Source organism: Panthera leo, chromosome B4, assembly GCF_018350215.1.
Source record: "Panthera leo isolate Ple1 chromosome B4, P.leo_Ple1_pat1.1, whole genome shotgun sequence".
In the NCBI taxonomy this organism is placed as follows: Eukaryota; Metazoa; Chordata; class Mammalia; order Carnivora; family Felidae; genus Panthera; species Panthera leo.
In genome coordinates, this window is record NC_056685.1 from 70,241,953 (window position 1) to 70,259,764 (window position 17,812).

Sequence of the window (17,812 nt, forward strand, 5' to 3'; positions counted from 1 at the left end):
TCTAGGTCCATCCATGTTGTCTCAAATGGCACAATCTCATTCTTTCTATGGCTGTGCAACATTCCATTTTATATATGTACCACATTTTCCTTTATCCATTCATCTATTGATGGACACTTAGGATGATTCTATATCTTGGCTATTGTAAATAATGCTGCAATAAACAAAGATGCATACACCTTTTCAAATTAGCGTTTCTATTTTCTTTAGGTAAATACCCAAAAGTATAATTATTGGATCATATGGTATTTCTATTTTTAATTTTTTGAAGAACCTCCATACTGTTTTCCACAGTAGCCGTACCTATTTGCATTCCCATCAACAGAACATGAGGGTTTCTTTTTCTTCATATACTGGCTATTTCTTGTCACTTTGATTTTAGCCATTCTAACAGGTGTGAGGCGATATCTCATTGCGGTTTTGATTTGCATGTGACTATTGGCCACTCTGTATGTCTTCCTTGGAAAAAATGTCTATTCATGTCCTCTGCCCATTTTTAAATTGGATTATCTTTTTTTGGTGTTGTCTAAGCTCTTTATATATTTTGCATATTAATCCTTTATCAGATATATCATTTGCAAATATCTTCTCCCATTCAGTACATTGGTCTTTTTATTTTGCTGATGGTTTCCTTTTCTGTGCAAAGCTTTTTGTTTTGATGTAGTCTCAATAGTTTGATTTTGCTTTTGGTTACCTTGCCTCAGGAGACATATTCAGAAAAATGTTGCTATTCTGACGTCAGAAAAATGCCTGTATTCTCTTCTGGGATTTATATGGTTTCAGGTCTCATATTTAGGTCTTTAATTCATTTTTAGTTTATCCTGTGTATGTTGTTAGAAAGTGGTTCAGTTTTCCTGGCACCATTTTTTGAAAAGACTGTCTTTTCTCCATTGTATATTTTTGTCTTCTTCATCATAGATTAATTGACTATATAAATGTGAGTTTATTTTGGGGCCTCTATTCTATTCTCTTGATATATATGTCTATTTTTGTGCCAGTACTATACTGTTTTTATTGCTACAGGTTTGTAGTGTATCTTGAAATTTGTTATTGTGATACGTCCATTTTAGTTCTTTGTCAAAATCGCTTTGGTTATTTGGAGTCTTATGTGATTCCACATAAATTTTAGTATTACTTGTTCTAGTTTTACGAAAAATACTGTCCATATTTTGACAGGGCTTGCATTGACTCTGTAGATTACTTTGGGCAATACAAACCTTTTTACAATATAATTCTTCTAATCCAGAAGCATAGAATATCTTTCCATTTGTGTGATCTTCAGTTTCTTTCATCAGTGCTTGATAGTTTTCAAAGTACAAGTCTTTCAACTCTTTGATTAAGTTTATTTCTAGGCATTTTATTCTTTTTGGTGCATTTGTAAATGGTGGTGTTTTAAAAATTTTTTTCTGCTACTTAATTATTAGTGTATAAAAATGCTACCAATTTCTGAGTATTAATTTTGTTTCCTACCACTGTTCTAAATTCATGTATTACTTCTAGTTTTTAGTGGAGTCTTCTGTATAGTATCATGTCATCTGCAAATAGTGTTTAACTCCTTCTTTACCAATATGGATGCCTCATTTCTTTTTCTTGTCAGATTGCTGTGGTCAGGACTTCTAGTATTATGTTGAATTATGTTGAAAGTGATGAGTGGGCATCCTTGTCTTATTTCTGACCTTAGAGGGAAAGCTCTCATTTTTCACCAATGAGTATGATGTTAGCTGTCGGTGTTTTATATATGACCTTTATTATATTGAGGTTTTGATGGGAGAATATATATCTTGCAAGTTAAACTTAAAATCTTCCACTGCTAATAATTTTGCACAAAGTCACAAATAGTGTATTATTTTTTTTTAATTATGTGTATTACTCTGAAGTCAAGTCTTTATGATGCCAAATGTTGTGGTTATCTGAAAATAATTTCTCTTTGTTTTATTTTTCTAATGTTTATTTTTGAGAGAGGGAGAGAGAGCATGAGTGAAGGAGGATCAGAGAGAGAGAGAGAGAGAGACAGAGAGACAGAGAGACAGAGAAAGAGAGACAGAGGATTCGAAGAGGGCTCTGTACACAAAAAGCCCAATGTGGGGCTTGAACTCACTAATGTGAGATCATGACCTGAGCTGAAGTCAGATGCTTAACCGACTGAGTCACCCAAGCGCACCTCTGAAAATATTTTCAATTACTTGATCAATCTATATAAATAACCTGGACCAGGGATATAGTATAGATTTTTGAGTTTCAGCAATCTTCTACAGGTTCTCAATTCAAAGGATAATTTCATACTTACACATTAAACAGTGTCACAAGTTTGTAGACAGTGTACAAAACCACTTCCCTAAAGCTGTAATGATACTGTTTAGACATTCAGATCATTTTGATCCCAGTTGTTATGAAAAGAACAGCTTCTACAAATTGTGTAGTTTGAGTAAAAGTAAAAAAATAGGGTGTACAGATTTCACTAAGTTGTGTTGCTACTAACAACATCAGAGCTGAGTCTCATAAGTAATTAATACAATATATTGATCCAGCAGAAGTAGCCAGTTCTGTGACTACCAACCAATATGTTGGTAAAAATGAATTAAAGACCTAAATATGAGACCTGAAACCATATAAATCCCAGAAGAGAATGATTAGTCAATTTGTTAATAAATCAAGCTCACTATTGTTTGTGAAACAGAAGAGATTGTCTTTTCATTTTCAACTAGATGTTGTTGGCAGGGATTAAACACAGATAAAAGTGAATCGATGCAGACAAAAATCAAGGAGATACAATTAGAAAAAATTTCTTTGAAATTAATACCCCATTTAGAGAAGGGCTAATTTGACATTTTTATAGTGTTGAATTTTCCAGGAGAGAATATTTTTGTTTTAATTTTAACAGACTATATGATACAGTAACAAAATTAATTTCAAAATCATTAGAAATATATATTTTTGATTTTGCATTTTCTAATCCATGTTCTCATAATCCCATCATAAAATATTGTTTTCTAAAAGTTGATTTTAGTTATGAAAAAATTTTTATTTTTTTTTATTTTTTATTTTTTTAAAACAGATCTTTTTAGAAAGGTATTCTTTTTTTTTATTTTTTTTTATTTTTTAATATATGAAATTTACTGTCAAATTGGTTTCCATACAACACCCAGTGCTCATCCCAAAAGGTTCCCTCCTCAATACCCATCACCCACCCTGCCCTCCCTCCCACCCCCCATCAACCCTCAGTTTGTTCTCAGTTTTTAACAGTCTCTTATGCTTTGGCTCTCTCCCACTCTAACCTCTTTTTTTTTTGTTTGTTTTTTTGTTTTTCCTTCCCCTCCCCCATGGGTTTCTGTTATGTTTCTCAGGATCCACATAAGAGTGAAGCCATATGGTATCTGTCTTTCTCTGTATGGCTTATTTCACTTAGCATCACACTCTCCAGTTCCATCCATGTTGCTACAAAAGGCCATATTTCATTTTTTCTCATTGCCACGTAGTATTCCATTGTGTATATAAACCACAATTTCTTTATCCATTCATCAGTTGATGGACATTTAGGCTCTTTCCATAATTTGGCTATTGTTGAGAGTGCCGCTATAAACATTGGGGTACAGGTGCCCCTATGCATCAGTACTCCTGTATCCCTTGGATAAATTCCTAGCAGTGCTATTGCTGGGTCATAGGGTAGGTCTATTTTTAATTTTCTGAGGAACCACACTGCTATGAAAAAATTTTTAAATATCCTTCATCTTCAATGTTCATCGTATAAATTATCATCATACCAGACAATATTTAGTTTAAGAAACATACATTTCCTTGTTAGTATTCTGAAGTAAGTTGTTTAGGCTCATTGTTCAATAAAATATAGCTCATTATATAGTGCATTATTTAGCAATTTGTTAATAATATTTGAGTCCAGATACTACCTCAATGTATTTTCCTAGCAATGGGTTCATTCACTTAAAACCAGACAGATTCTAGTTTTTTACATCCATTCATCACAAAACTGCCTATTTTAGGTTTACCACAAAACAGACAGCAGTAATATTTTAAAGGCAGAGAAGTACAACCAGGAATACAGAGGCCTCAAAATGTCTCTTACAGAAGATGCTGGCAGTATGGAAAATTAAGTTAACCAGATACTCAGCTTTCTTCCACAAACACATAAAGAAAACCATGAGTAGAAGATTTAAATTACAAACAATTTAATTACATAGGTTTACTCAAAAGAAAGAAGCCAAATAAAAAAATCTAAGCCAAAAAGGTTAAGTACATTTATATTTTAGCTGCTTCCAGGAGACCTGAGACCTACTCTAGGTCTTGGGCACTAGAGTTTTGGTATTACTAATATAAAATTTAATATTTTAATCTGACTCTCATAGTATGTGGAGGCAGAAGCTGGAACTGAGTTTCCTACAGAAAACCTAGAGCCTTAACAGAGCTGTCCTGGCCTGAATAGGAGAATAGGAAAAATGCCAGACGCCATTCTGGGTAAGAAGAAATACAGTTTTTTGTAAAAAGAGAAAAACTAAGGTTCCTAGGAGAAATCAACATCCCAGTTAAGATGTGAGCCTAGGGTTGGCTTATTCCAAAGCTCTTGTTCTTTGCTTTGGTTTATGCTGACTCTCCTTTCTCTGAATTGTCTCAATATTTATGTAGACTAATATAGAGTTTTTCTCTTGAATCCAGAACCAAAACTTAGGATTCTCTAATTACAGACTATTTTTATAACATATTTATACATGTCACCCTACCAGCCTTGTTAAATTCTCATTTATTTCTTTTTCTTTTCTTTCTTTTCTTTTTTTTTCTTTTGATAAAGATAGGGTACATTTCCTATTTTTTTGTGTAATTATTTTCTAGCATAGATCTCAAAGTTCTGCAAACTAGTGAACATCATACTAAAGCTGCAAACACTTCAGCCCCTGCCTCAAAGCTAAACTAAGCCAGAAACTGAATCCCATTATGTCACAGTGTATGCTCCAGAGCAGAATTTCATTGATTGTCCCCAAAACTGCACTTGAGCTAAAAGGCATCATTGTAATCACAAAGCTTCCCAACCTGAAGAAAGCTACAACTTGAGAAAGGATGCAGGTAGATATGAATATTGGATTTTGGTATTGAAGTTACCTTAAGAACAGTCTAGATGTTACACTTGTGTTTTTAAAAATGGGCAGGTGGAGACCAACTTGTTGCTCATGGAACTCTGACATACATCTTGATTGACCAATATCGTACCGCATAGGCAGCGTCATCTGCAAAAGTATACATTCAAATCTGTATTAAAAGTATTGAGATTAGTCATTCTTTTATTGTGCACATATTTTCATGAACTGCAAACCTGAGAATGTGATGAATGTCATAATACGGCCGCCAAATTTGTGGGTGAAGGGGTAAAGTTCATTGGAGGTGGGCACTGGAACGGACTCGAGGCTGGAATCTATAAGTTGATATAAACTTTGTGGACATCTTATTTCATCTCTACTGATGAGCATCGCTTCCCACCAGAGTTTATCATGAAGTTAATGAATGAAATATGTATCTCCAAGTGCAACATAAATATTAAATAAATTTATCTGATAGACTGAGATATAACAGAGTTTATGGGAATTAACTCTGGAGTCATTCACAAGCTAGGGAACCTTAAAGTAGGGACATTTCTCAGAAAGAAGTGTGAAATAGAAGAGCGTATTCTAACTTGTAGTCATTAGAGCCACATTTTCATGATTTTCCATATTTAAGTAACTCCTGAACTATTATTTTTTTCCTTTAAATCTATGCATTAAAACTCATTCAATGCATTTTTTCCTCAAAATTGTATCTGAAGCCAAAGAAAAAAGGGGGGAAGGAGAAAAATGGCACATTAATGGTTCAAGTGGGAGAAACAAGAGGAACATGGAGCTGAGGCTCCAAGCCTCTCCAGGAAAAGTCCTCATGCTTGAAGTGTCCTCTTTGAGGATGACAGCAGAGTCACCGATGGTCCCCCAGCCCCAAAGCCCAGCTTCTTTTTGGAGAAGAGGGCAGAATCACAGTGGCCTGAGGCCAGAGGAATTGGAGGGGGAGAGGGGTCAAAAGGTTACAGGAAGTAGTTATCCACGAGCTTCTTGGAGTGGATGCCACATGTCTCTTGGGGGGCAGCCTGGAAGATAATGAAATCTTCCCAGAGATGTGTTCATCCAGTTCCCGGATGGCTGCCACATTCCTAGAATGGTAGAAACAGCACAGTGAGCACAGTTTTATTGAAGTGCCGCCTGTAACTTTCCCTCACCATTTGGTGGGCACAGCAGATCAGGCCAACATCCTTGGCTGCATGTTACTGTGAAATAGGTAGGCAGCACCAGAAGCTCTCTTCAGGGTCTGATGGCCCCCTCATGAGGCACCTCTTGCTTTCAGTCAGTCATCTGAATCTGGTCTAGAGTCTGGAGGGAGGGAGAAAGTACCCGTGCACGCAAAAGATTGCCATTAATGATGGCTGACAGACTGATGTAGTCAAAAGAGCTCAGGGCAGTAGCACCATGTGGTCACCAAATCAGATAGAACAGGCACTCAGCAAAGAAGCCATAGACTTGGGGGATCTGGCAACTCTAGTGGTTCCCCAGGACCTTGGTGATGCGGTCATTATATTAAACATTAAGTACCAGCAGCAGGAGGAATGTTTCAATGCCTAGAAATCATGTTCCATAAAGTCTCTCATGAAAAGGTAGTTGGTCTCAGGGTCTTACCACCCACACTGAACAGCTCCTTGAAGTCATAGAGTTGTCCATGGATGTCGCCACATATTGTGACCCGCGACTCCACCCTCTGTACATTGGTCTCCTTTACCAAGATCTCTCCTGCCTGAGCGTGCAGGACACCTTGACTTCACTCTCCTGGATGATTTCACAGCATGGCAGTTGCTCCCACTGCGCATTAAGGTAGCTGACCTAACACCCTGGCCCCAGAGCTCTGAACCCCTCCCCTGCATGGGTCAGCGCCAGCGGGCTCCACTACGTGGAACTCGCGCTGGCTCTCCAGCTCCCTCCCTTCTGCTTCCTTCTTCTTGGCTCCTTGCCCTGCTGCTTAGCCTTCCATCTTCTATCTTTTTGTAGTTTTTCTCCCTCCTTACCTCTAGTCTTCCTTACCCTGCTTCTCTTGATTTCTATTCATTTCTTCTTCAGATTTTAACTATTTCTTCTTTCAATCTTTTTTTGGGAGGGTTCTGTTATTAGTCCACATTCATTATTCTACATTCTGCATCTTGTTTGTCAAGTTATTTCCCCCACCAAAAATAGTTAACCCTCTAAAAAGTGTTAATAGATTTCTACCTACATAGGAATATTATATTTAATGAAAATATTTTTAGTAATATATAACATAGTAATAATAAGTGATAGGAACACATTATGCATTCTATCAAAGCCAATACTATGCAGAATTATATTCCTTGAAAAATGGCTTCATGTAAGTAACCAGAAAAGAAAAAAATGTGTAGACAATCCTAAGTGGGTAATAAGGCAATAAAATTATATTAAGAAATACTAATATAAAGGATGAAACTCTGTTCTATATTATTGTCTTTTTTTAATGTTTATTTATTTTTGAAGGAGAGAAAGAGTGTGAGCAGGGGAGGGCAGAGAGAGAGGGGTACACAGAATCCTCAGCAGGCTCCAGGCTTTGAGCTGTCAGCACAGAGCCCGACGTGGGGCTCGAACTCACGAGCCGTGAGGCCATCACCTGAGCTGAAGTTGGATGCCCAACTGACTGAGCCACTCAGGCACCCACATATTATTGTCTTTTGAATTTAAATGTAGATATTGAGTTCTTCTGAAAATAAATAATGGCATGGAAATTTTCCTTTCATTTGAGTTAATGAACTTGGCCATATTTTTCAATGAATGTTAAAAATAGAAAGTAAGACACATTGTATATACATTCTTCTTTTCATTAATTACTATTTGCGAAGGAAGAGTGTTTAATAGGTAATTCAAAATTTCAGAGCACTGAAATTGATTCTGAAAAGTTACTTTGTAACTATTATGATTAACTTTTCAACAGGGTATATGTGTACATGTATGTGTGTCTATCATTTTCAATCCTCTGGACCAGAGAGGGCACCTACCATTTGTCTAGGATGGTCTACATTCAGTGCCAAAAAAATGTGGACAAAATTTATGGTAGTCAAATACAAAACAATTCTATAAATTCTGATAGTAACACGTTTCAGGTACTTTAACTTGCAAATTGGATAGACAGCGTCCTGAAAGAGTATTTTTAAAATGACAAAATCATTTATGCAGACTCTAGAAAAGGTGTTAAAAAGCTGAGTTAAGGGAAGGAAAAGGTGAGAACAATTATCTGACTTTAGAGCATAACAAATAATCATGATGTAAATTAGGTTCTTTAGGGAATAAATTAGCACCCAACTTTACAAAATAGCTTAAAAGCAAACTACCCTCATAACATCAGAAGTAAGAGAAGATGAACACATCTCTTTGCATTGCTGTCTTGGCCAGATCTGAGTGTGCAATGATGAAAGATTGATTGGTTAGATCCTAAGTTTGTTTTGCCATCAAAGTGTCAGTATGGATTGATCTTTTTTCACTAGTGTGTTTTCTCTTTACTGCCCTGCCTGGAAAAGACTTCATTCTTTGATACACTATCCCACTCCAACAAAAGAACAATCTAACCAAAGTCTAATAATTCTGCAGTATATAGGAACGCATGTTTGTTTTGAAGGATTCTTCCTACCCTGCCAGAAAACATTTCTCACGAAAGACAATGTTGTTTCTACCAGGATGAGTATATGTGTTTTTCTAGACAGTTAATACAAATTTAAGGAGCTTTCTGTAGTTTGGAATTCCCTGAGTATGTGTGATTTGGGCAAATAAACAAGGTTTGTCTGGTTCAAATGTGAAGATGTGGTTAATTTCAGAGGACTTGGTGACATTTTCAATGTGCACATCAAGGACTTGGAGATACGGAAGATAGGAAGCAAATGTCAAAGAGAGAACAATTATGGTTTGCCAAACACTGCATAAGACATAGGTTTTTATGCTGTTTATATATCTCTAACTGCTAGGATATGGAGCTCACGTAAAGTCATAAGATGTCCTGTGATGAAGTAATAACAAGTGTGTTGTGTGAGTGTAAGAAGTCATTTAAAAGTATCATCTTGCAAGAAGTTAAGTTTTTAATTATCAGTGATGAGGAAGAATAGTGACAAAGTTACCACATTCACCATTAGGCAAACGTTCATTTTAACAAATTTGAAATATTTGCATTTGACATCTAAAGCCAGACTAAGTGGCAGACATATATATAGGGGGATTGGAGTCAAAGGCAGGGACATCTATATTTTCAGCACTGGGATGTTAGAGTCCCCAAATTTAAGCTGATTTTATAATATTGAATATGTATTACATACGCGGCAGTGAACACTGCAGTAATTTGATAAAGTGCCATTTCATTATAGATACCTATTACTAGAGTTAAATTTCTCATGGAATTCTGAACAAACACCTTTCTCTAACGTCACTTCATATTGTAATATGTAATATGATTCTGTCGGAGTACATGAGCCTACTCTCATTTGTTTCAAACTTTGATGCAGTAGTTTAAACTTTTTTACTGTAATATTATGCTCATAATAGATTCACAGTTGAATTTCTATGTAGCAAAAATTTCCATTATTCTTTGACACTAGCTTCCTGCTCAGTGTTCTACCTGATAATCCATATACTTTATTTTTTTTTTACAGTTTTTTTACAGTTTTTACAGTTTTTTTTTCTTTTTGAATGGGTGTATGATCTGCCAGTACAGGAATATATCACATATTACTTATCTATCTATTTGTATTTAGGTATTCCTATTTTTCTCCAGCTTTACTGAGATATAACTGAAACGTAGCATTGTATAGGTTGAAGGTATACAATGTGTTGATGTGATATATCTATATATTGTAAAATGATTATCACCACAACGTTAGCTAACAACTCCATCATGTTTCATAATTACCATTTCTTTTTGTGGTGATAACATTTTAGATGTATTCTCTTAAGTACATAATACAATATTGTGAATTATGGTTCTCATGCTGTACATTAAATGCCCAGAACTTATTCACCTTATAACTAGAAGTTTATACCCTTTTATCAACATCTTTCCATTTCCGTCTACCCTTCTATAACAACCTTCTACTTACCCTGTTTCTATGAGTTCACGTTCTTAGATTCCACATATAAGTAATATCATAACAGTATTTGTCTTTCTCTGATTTATTTCATTTAGCATAATTCCCATCCACACTGTTACACATGATCTTTTCTCATGGGCTGAATAATATTCCATTATATCTCTATTTGTACACAGATAGACATTTTTATCTATCTGTTGAAGGTGAATGGTAGGGAAGTTTCAGAGAGAATACAGTAAAAATTACAAGGCCCTCTGCGTCTGAACATTTAAAAGTATGCTAGAAATGTGGGGGGGGGGGGTATAAATATTTCCATTCTCAGTAGGAAATCTTCATTTAGATTTAGGATTTGTAAGCTCTGTTTTTCCTTGTGCATTTTATTTTTTAAGTAATCTCCACATCCAACATGGGGCTCGAACTCACAACCCCAAGATCAAGAGTCACGTGCTCCACTGACTGAGCCAGCCATGTGCCCCTCATTGTGCATTTTATTGATTTTTAGTGGTTCACAGTTAAACTTTCTTTAAGCATTTGGAATATTCTTAGGACTTCTTACCTAATTAGTGGGCTGCCTACTATTGAGACATGTAGTAGCTTCAGAATTTTCTAAAAAAGGGTATGAAAGTATGGGTTTTGAGGACAAATGATATAATTAAATATATGGGAATCTCAGGATATTGCCATATTGGTTGAAGGATTTCAGGATTTCTTTAAACTGTGTTTGAAACTATACCTACTATCTAATTTTACCACCAAATAATTAATGTCAACTTTTTGTTGTAATTGTTAATGGGGAAGATGGTAGTAAAAAGGGTGGATGGGAGGAGCGTAGCAAGTGTAGACATTTAGATAAGGATAGATCTGGGCCTGAAAAAGTAAGAATGCCTTGTATGGTACATACTATTTCATACTTAACAGTACATTTTATAAATATGAATAACCCTTCTTCATAAGCAGATACATCACAGTTAAATCCCTTCCTTCCTTCCTTCCACCCTTTTTTTTCATGTTTCTATGCATCACTTTTGTTTTTTGTTTATTATTTTCTCCAAGTTTTTATTTAAATTCCAGTTAACATATAATAATATTAACTTCAGGAGTAGAATCTAGTGATTCATCACTTATGTACAACACCTACTGCTCATCACAATAAATACCCTCCTTAGTCCCCATCACCCATTTAGCTAATCCCCCCACCCAGCTCCCCTCCAGTAACCCATAGTTTATTTTCTATACTTAAGGGTCTACTTCCTGGTTTGCCTCTCTTTTTCTCCCTGTGTTCATCTGTTTTATTTCTTAAATTCCACATATGAGTGAAATTATATGTATTTTCCTTTCTCTGACTGACATATTTCACTTAGCATAATACACTCTAGCTCTACCCACATCATTGCAAATGGCAAGATTTCATTCTTTTTTTGATGGCCGAGTAATATTCCATTGTGTATGTCTATATGACACATCTTCTTTATTCATATCCTCCTACCATTTTTTATCTCCATCTCTCTCTTTTCCTCTCCCCACCATAAACAAAAATTTTTAAGTGTTCAATATATTTCCTTTTGTTTTGTGGGTCTTTTATAAAATGTATGTTACTTTTTAAATTGTAATTGAACAAATGTGTTGCCAGTCTCCAGATGAAGAAATATAAATAATCAGCACCCCAACTGCCTCTAGTTCTCCCTCCCAGTCACTTCCTCCCACAAAGGGAACCATCATTATGACTGCTATCCCTAAATTAGTGGTGCCTATTTGAACTTTATATAGTTAGAACCATATGATACATACTCATTTGTTACTGCTAAACATTATGTCTCTAAGAGTCATCCAGATGGTTATGTTTAGCAGCCTTTCCTTCACTTTCTGTACAGTTTTCTGTATTATGAATATGCCATACTTTACCCACTCTATTTTTTTGGATTTTGAGATTTTCCAGAAGAGGCTATTATGAGTAGTCTTACTCATGCACATGTAATCTTGTAGACATATACACTTATTTCTCCTGGCTATCCACTTCGTAGCATAATTATTGGTGGACAGTGTATGCTGCAAGTTCAACTTTAGATACACTGTCAAAGAATTTTTCAAAGTGGTTTATTGATTATGCTGTCATAACAGTGTATGAACATTTCACTTTTGCTAATAATACCTGGTACTATTTTTTTAATTTTATCTATTTTAGTGGCTGTGTAGTAGTTTCTCATTATGAAGCTATTAATAGCTTTATTGAGATATAATTGATATACAATAAGCTGCATGTTTAAAATGTACAGTTTGATAAGTTTTGACGAAGGTATACACCTGTGAAACCATCACCACAATCAAGGTAATGAATATATTTATCACCCCTAAAAGTTTCCTTGTGCCCCTTTGTAATTATTTAATCCTATTCCTCCTTTTCTCCCCTCTCCCAGGGCAATCACTGATACCTGTGCTCCCATGTACATAATGTTTCTATTTTTTTCTTCTAGCTGTTGGTTTAAGATTTTTCTGGTTTTCAGTCACTTGATTGTGATGTATCTTGGTATCAGCTTCTTCATATTTCTTGGAGTGGCTTTGTTGTACTTCTATGAAGTATAAGTTTATTATTTTTATCTAATTTGAAAAAATAATTGGCCAGCGTTTAAATTTTTTTCTCTGGCTTCTATCTCTCTCCTCTCCTTCAAGGACTTTAATTATAAATATGGTAAGCAGTTTGAAGTTGCCTTATAGCTCACTTTTTTTAAACCATATTTTTCCTGTGTTTAATATTATTGCAAAGTTTATTGTTACATCTTCAAGTCTACTGTTTTTGTCTGCAACATCTAACCTCCTATTAATCCCATTTGGTTCACTTTTCTCTCCTGAAATTTTCTTTCTTTCTCTCTGGAATTTTAGAATTTCTATTTTGCTCATTTTTATCTTCCAATCTGTCATTAACATATTCATGTTTTCTTCTACCTTCTTACATACACATATGGAATACAGTTATAAAAGTTGTTTTCATATTGTTTTTTACTATTACTTGAGTAATTTCTGGGTCTTGTCTTATTGAGTTTTCTCTGCATTCTAGATATTTTTCTGTGTTTTTTTTTTTTTTTTTGCACACCTGGTAATTTTTCATTAAATGCTAGATAGTGTGAATTTTCACTTGTCAAGTGCTGGATATTTTTGTCTTTCTATGATTATTTTGGAGGTTTGTTTTGGGACTCAGTGATTGACTTGGAAACAAGTTTAATCTTTTTGAGGGTTTCCTATTAAGCAATGATAGGCATGACCAGAACACCCTGTATTGTAAATGCTTATTCAAGCCATTTGCCTATTTTTCTGTTGGGTTATCTACCTTTCTTTAAATATGTTTAGCATATTCATTCTATCTATGAGCCATTTATTGAGAATATATAGGAAATATCCTTTCCCACTCAGTGGCATGTTTTTGAACTTTCCTTCAGTGAAAATGTTCCCTGAAAAAGAACATAATAAATATTTCCCCCCCAGAACAGGGTTGTCTACATTGTAACAGGGAGATAAATAGCTTGTCAAAACAATACAGGTTTAATGGTTGGATTTTTATTACCAGTTCATTATGCCAAGAAGTTCAATGTTACAGAACAATTCCTGTTATACCACAATTATGCCATCTTCTTTGCCTGCTGCTAGGATTGATTAGTCCTGTGTGTAGAAGGCAAAGAACAAGTTTTTCCTATGACACAGGCATGTCTAGGGTGAGCCCTATAGACCTAGTTAGTTAGTTAGTTAGTTAGTTAGTTAGTTAGTTAATGTGTATTTATTTATTTTGAGAGAGGCAGAGTGAGTGCGGGAGGGGCAGAGAGAGACAGGGAGAGAGAGAGAATCCCAATGTGTACTGCCAGTGCAGAACCCAATGTGGGACTCGAACCCACAAAGTTATGAGATCATGACCTAAATCAAAACCAAGAGTCGGATACTTAACCTACTGCCACTCAGGCACCCTTACCCTTTTTCCCTACAGACCTTTTAAAAAAAAAATCTCTGGAGCGCATTCACCATGAAATGTCATAAAATAAATGCACAAGCCTTCCTTTTTATTAAAAACATACTTTTGAAGATGAATGTTTATTCAGAGATGAAAATGCCTATAAGAATATTTTCCTAGAAATATGAATCATCCAGTGCTTTGGCTCTTCATAAAAAAAAAAAAAAGAAAAGAAAATGAATCTTTCTGCTTAAATGCATCTAAATGGGAACTTGTTATATCATCTATTTATGTTTCAAAGGGAAAAGGGTCAATTAAATAGCTTTAATCACTGTCAATTAAGTAATTATCATTTCTTTGTCCAAATAATTTCCAAATATTCATTATCCCCAAATCATAGCGGCTGGGGAATTGACCTTATTTTTTCCTATCTCCCATCCCAGATAACATTAATTCATTTATTCTTTCAGAAATAATTGCCTACTATGATGTAAGACACACTGAACTAGCCACTGACTCTCCTCCAAAGATTATAGGGAAGAGATATGAGTGAATAGAGGAGAGAGACCAACACAGCCTTTGGATGCCAGTTGCTGATGGCCTATCTTCTTGTTGCCTAAAGGAAGAGCTATGTCTAAGTTGACTTTTGTGTAAGACAGTTAAATGCTACATCTTAGCATGTAATGAAGTCAGTGAAATCGAAGTCAGGACATAGTTGTCTTTTCAAAATAAGTGAATATTATAGGCATTTGAGTAAGGTCGTGTCTGATTTGTATGTAAAGGGGAAGGATGGGGGAAAGAAATAGGAGAAAGGAAGAAATCTGTAGATAATTAAGTAAGTTCTTTTAGAGAAAACTATATAAAACAGAGGAGTGTATCACCACTAGTTGTCGTCGTCATCATCATCATCATCATCATCATCAAAACTACACCATTCATCATTTATTGAGCCTCAACTCTGGCCTAGGTGACATACAAGAATTGAAATTTGGTGTCCATAATGGTTCTGCTTAAAGAACCATTGCTGCCAGTATCTAGCAGAACAGGGACTAGATTCAAAATCTGTCTCCCTGAAGATATACTTTTTGCACTTCACTAGGGTTTCTGAGAGATCAGCCTGTGTAGTACATTCTAGTCCAGGAAACCAGGAGTAAGGGAACTGTTTGATCATGGAACTTGAGGGCATAGGTCCATAAGAGATGCACAAAAGGCTCAGACAAGTAGACTCTTTTCCATCTAGAAACTGAAAGAATTAAAAATATTAGATAATTTACAGATGACTAGTAAAGCTGGAATGTAGAAACTTTAAGTGGCAGGGCCTAGAAAGAACACCCAGAGATTAAGTGGGGGGTGATGGTGGGCAGATGGCTTGTGAATGTGGCTGGAAGGATTGCTTAGTGCCTTCACTAAGTCAGCTAAGAAACATGAAGCCATAGTGGCTATATATCCTCACTCTCCATAGTTTAAAAAGGATCGGACTGTGCTACCCCAAAAGATGTATAATATGCAAAAGATGCACTTTGGCATAATGATTACTTTAAGCTGAAGGCAACTGAGAATTAACACGTGCAAGAAGAGTTCTCTGCCCTCCCCTCAGATGTCTAAAATCAGGGCATAAATTCTGCTTTGTTGAAGGACTCCAGGAAGAGAAAACCAACTCTTACAACCAAAGACAGAGGGTCACACTGAGAGGAATCAGTATAAACAAACCTTACCGGGGCGCCTGGGTGGTTCAGTCAGTTAAGTGTCCGACTTCGGCTCAGGTCACAATCTCGCGGTCTGCGAGTTCGAGCCCCGCGTCGGGCTCTGGGCTGATGGCTCAGAGCCTGGAGCCTGCTTCCCATTCTGTGTCTCCCTCTCTCTCTGCCCCTCCCCTGTTCATGCTGTGTCTCTCTCTGTCTCAAAAATAAATGTTAAAAATTAAAAAAATAAAAAAAAAAAACAAAACAAACCTTACCAAAATAACCCTTGTCTTCCATTATATTTATTCCTTGTACATCTACTCACCTTCCCACAACTTATCACCACTAGAAGCCCAAATCTCCTTTCCCCTTTCTAGTCACTTCTCCACAATGTATTGCCGTTTGTTACAATGGTATATAATCTCTTTTGCTAACTAGTTCTTTGCGTTTTCACATCTTTTCTGTCACTTCTCCTATGCACATAAAAAAAATATTCACATCAGTAAAAACTGCAACTTTTTATCCTGTTCATCTGTTTTATGCCAGTTTAATTCGTAGACCCTAGCTACTTAACGTAATAAGGTGGAGGAAAGTTCTGTTTCCTCCCCATCAGTCTGTGCCATAGGTTTTTTTCATTCAGGAGGTAACATAATGTGATGGGAAAATATCTGGCTAGGAGTTGAGATATTTATTAGTCTTATCCTGGACATTAGTTACTTCTGTGACTGAGTTAAAGGGTTCTACAAAACGTCTCTGTGGCTTAAGTTCCTTATGAGCATAGTAAAAGAGTTAGAAACAAAGAGGATGGCAGACAAGTTTCACTTCCTGGCTGGAGGGCTTTGTCCAAGAAGACTAAGAAGCCACATGGGCCATGATTACTAACGGCTACCGCAGGCACTGGAGCAAAGCAGTTCTAGTGGATGTACAGAATATATATCATCTCTGAAATAAAAGGTGCATAAAACTTCTTCCACTTCTGCATTCGGTGAATTAGTTTGTACCCTTTTATGGATTCTACCTGAGGAAAAAGCGGGCACATGCAGCAAGTGATGATACAATGTTTAAGGGAGAAATGACATCCCCTTTGAGCCTTGGGTGGTAAAGAAGCAATCCAAGATCTACCAAGAATTCAACATTCTATTTATCCCATGTTGTCCATAATGGTTTGGGTGCTACAGATGCCTGTAATAATGTACAATTAACATATAGAGATAGGACCCCCATCCCAGTTCTAATGTCCAGATTAATTGGCTGTCCTAGAAGGAAAATCAGCAGATCTATGAAGAACATATCTAATATTATCAAAGACTTGATTTCAGGAAACTAAAAATGGATATTAGTTTCTTCCAGTGAGAAACAAATTGTATTATTTAAATGCAACCGTCTCTATAACGTGTTGCATTCAAAGTTTCAGAAACTTATTCCCGCACAATTTTACTCCCACCTCTTTCTCCCAGATGCAGATGTAACTCATGTAGAAGCAGACATTAAAATAAGTCACTCAGGGCAGACTTGCTTTCATTTACATAATGTTCTTTGAGGGGGGAAAGTATTAAATCAATTTTAACCTGTTTGGGCCTGTATCCAAATAATGCGCAGGCCTGTTTAAGGAGAATCAGTTTTGATATTTGTAAAAGAGATCATATGAAATGCATTACTCAATTAAGTAAAGGAATTTATACTTTATTATAGAATATTGTACCATCTGCCGGATGAATATAACTAATTAAATTTGACTTGGTATGTGGTTTTAACAAACAGTTGAAAAATGAAAATTCGACAATGAATTCTTCAGCAGCACCTGAAACGATAGATACCCACTGGGAAAGACTGCATCCAGCCCTGCTCAGGTTGCAAACAGACTTCCCATTGTCTGGTTGCAGTCTGCATAATGTTTGCATTAAAAAACAGGTCAGATTCAGTAACTACTCACAAGCAACACGGAAAAGAATGCAATGTGTGTCTGCTGTTGCCGAAGAACTAACAAGGTAACATCATGGAATAAAAAATGGCTGCAAAGCTTCCCTGGCCACAGAAAAGAGACGA

General features: G+C 35.9%; 1 pseudogene; it reads right to left on the reverse strand.

Annotated features, from left to right (window-relative positions):
* Window positions 1-6,055: 6,055 nt before the first annotated feature.
* The window catches only part of LOC122225377, a 124,259-nt pseudogene continuing 112,502 nt past the window's right edge, over window positions 6,056-17,812 (reverse strand).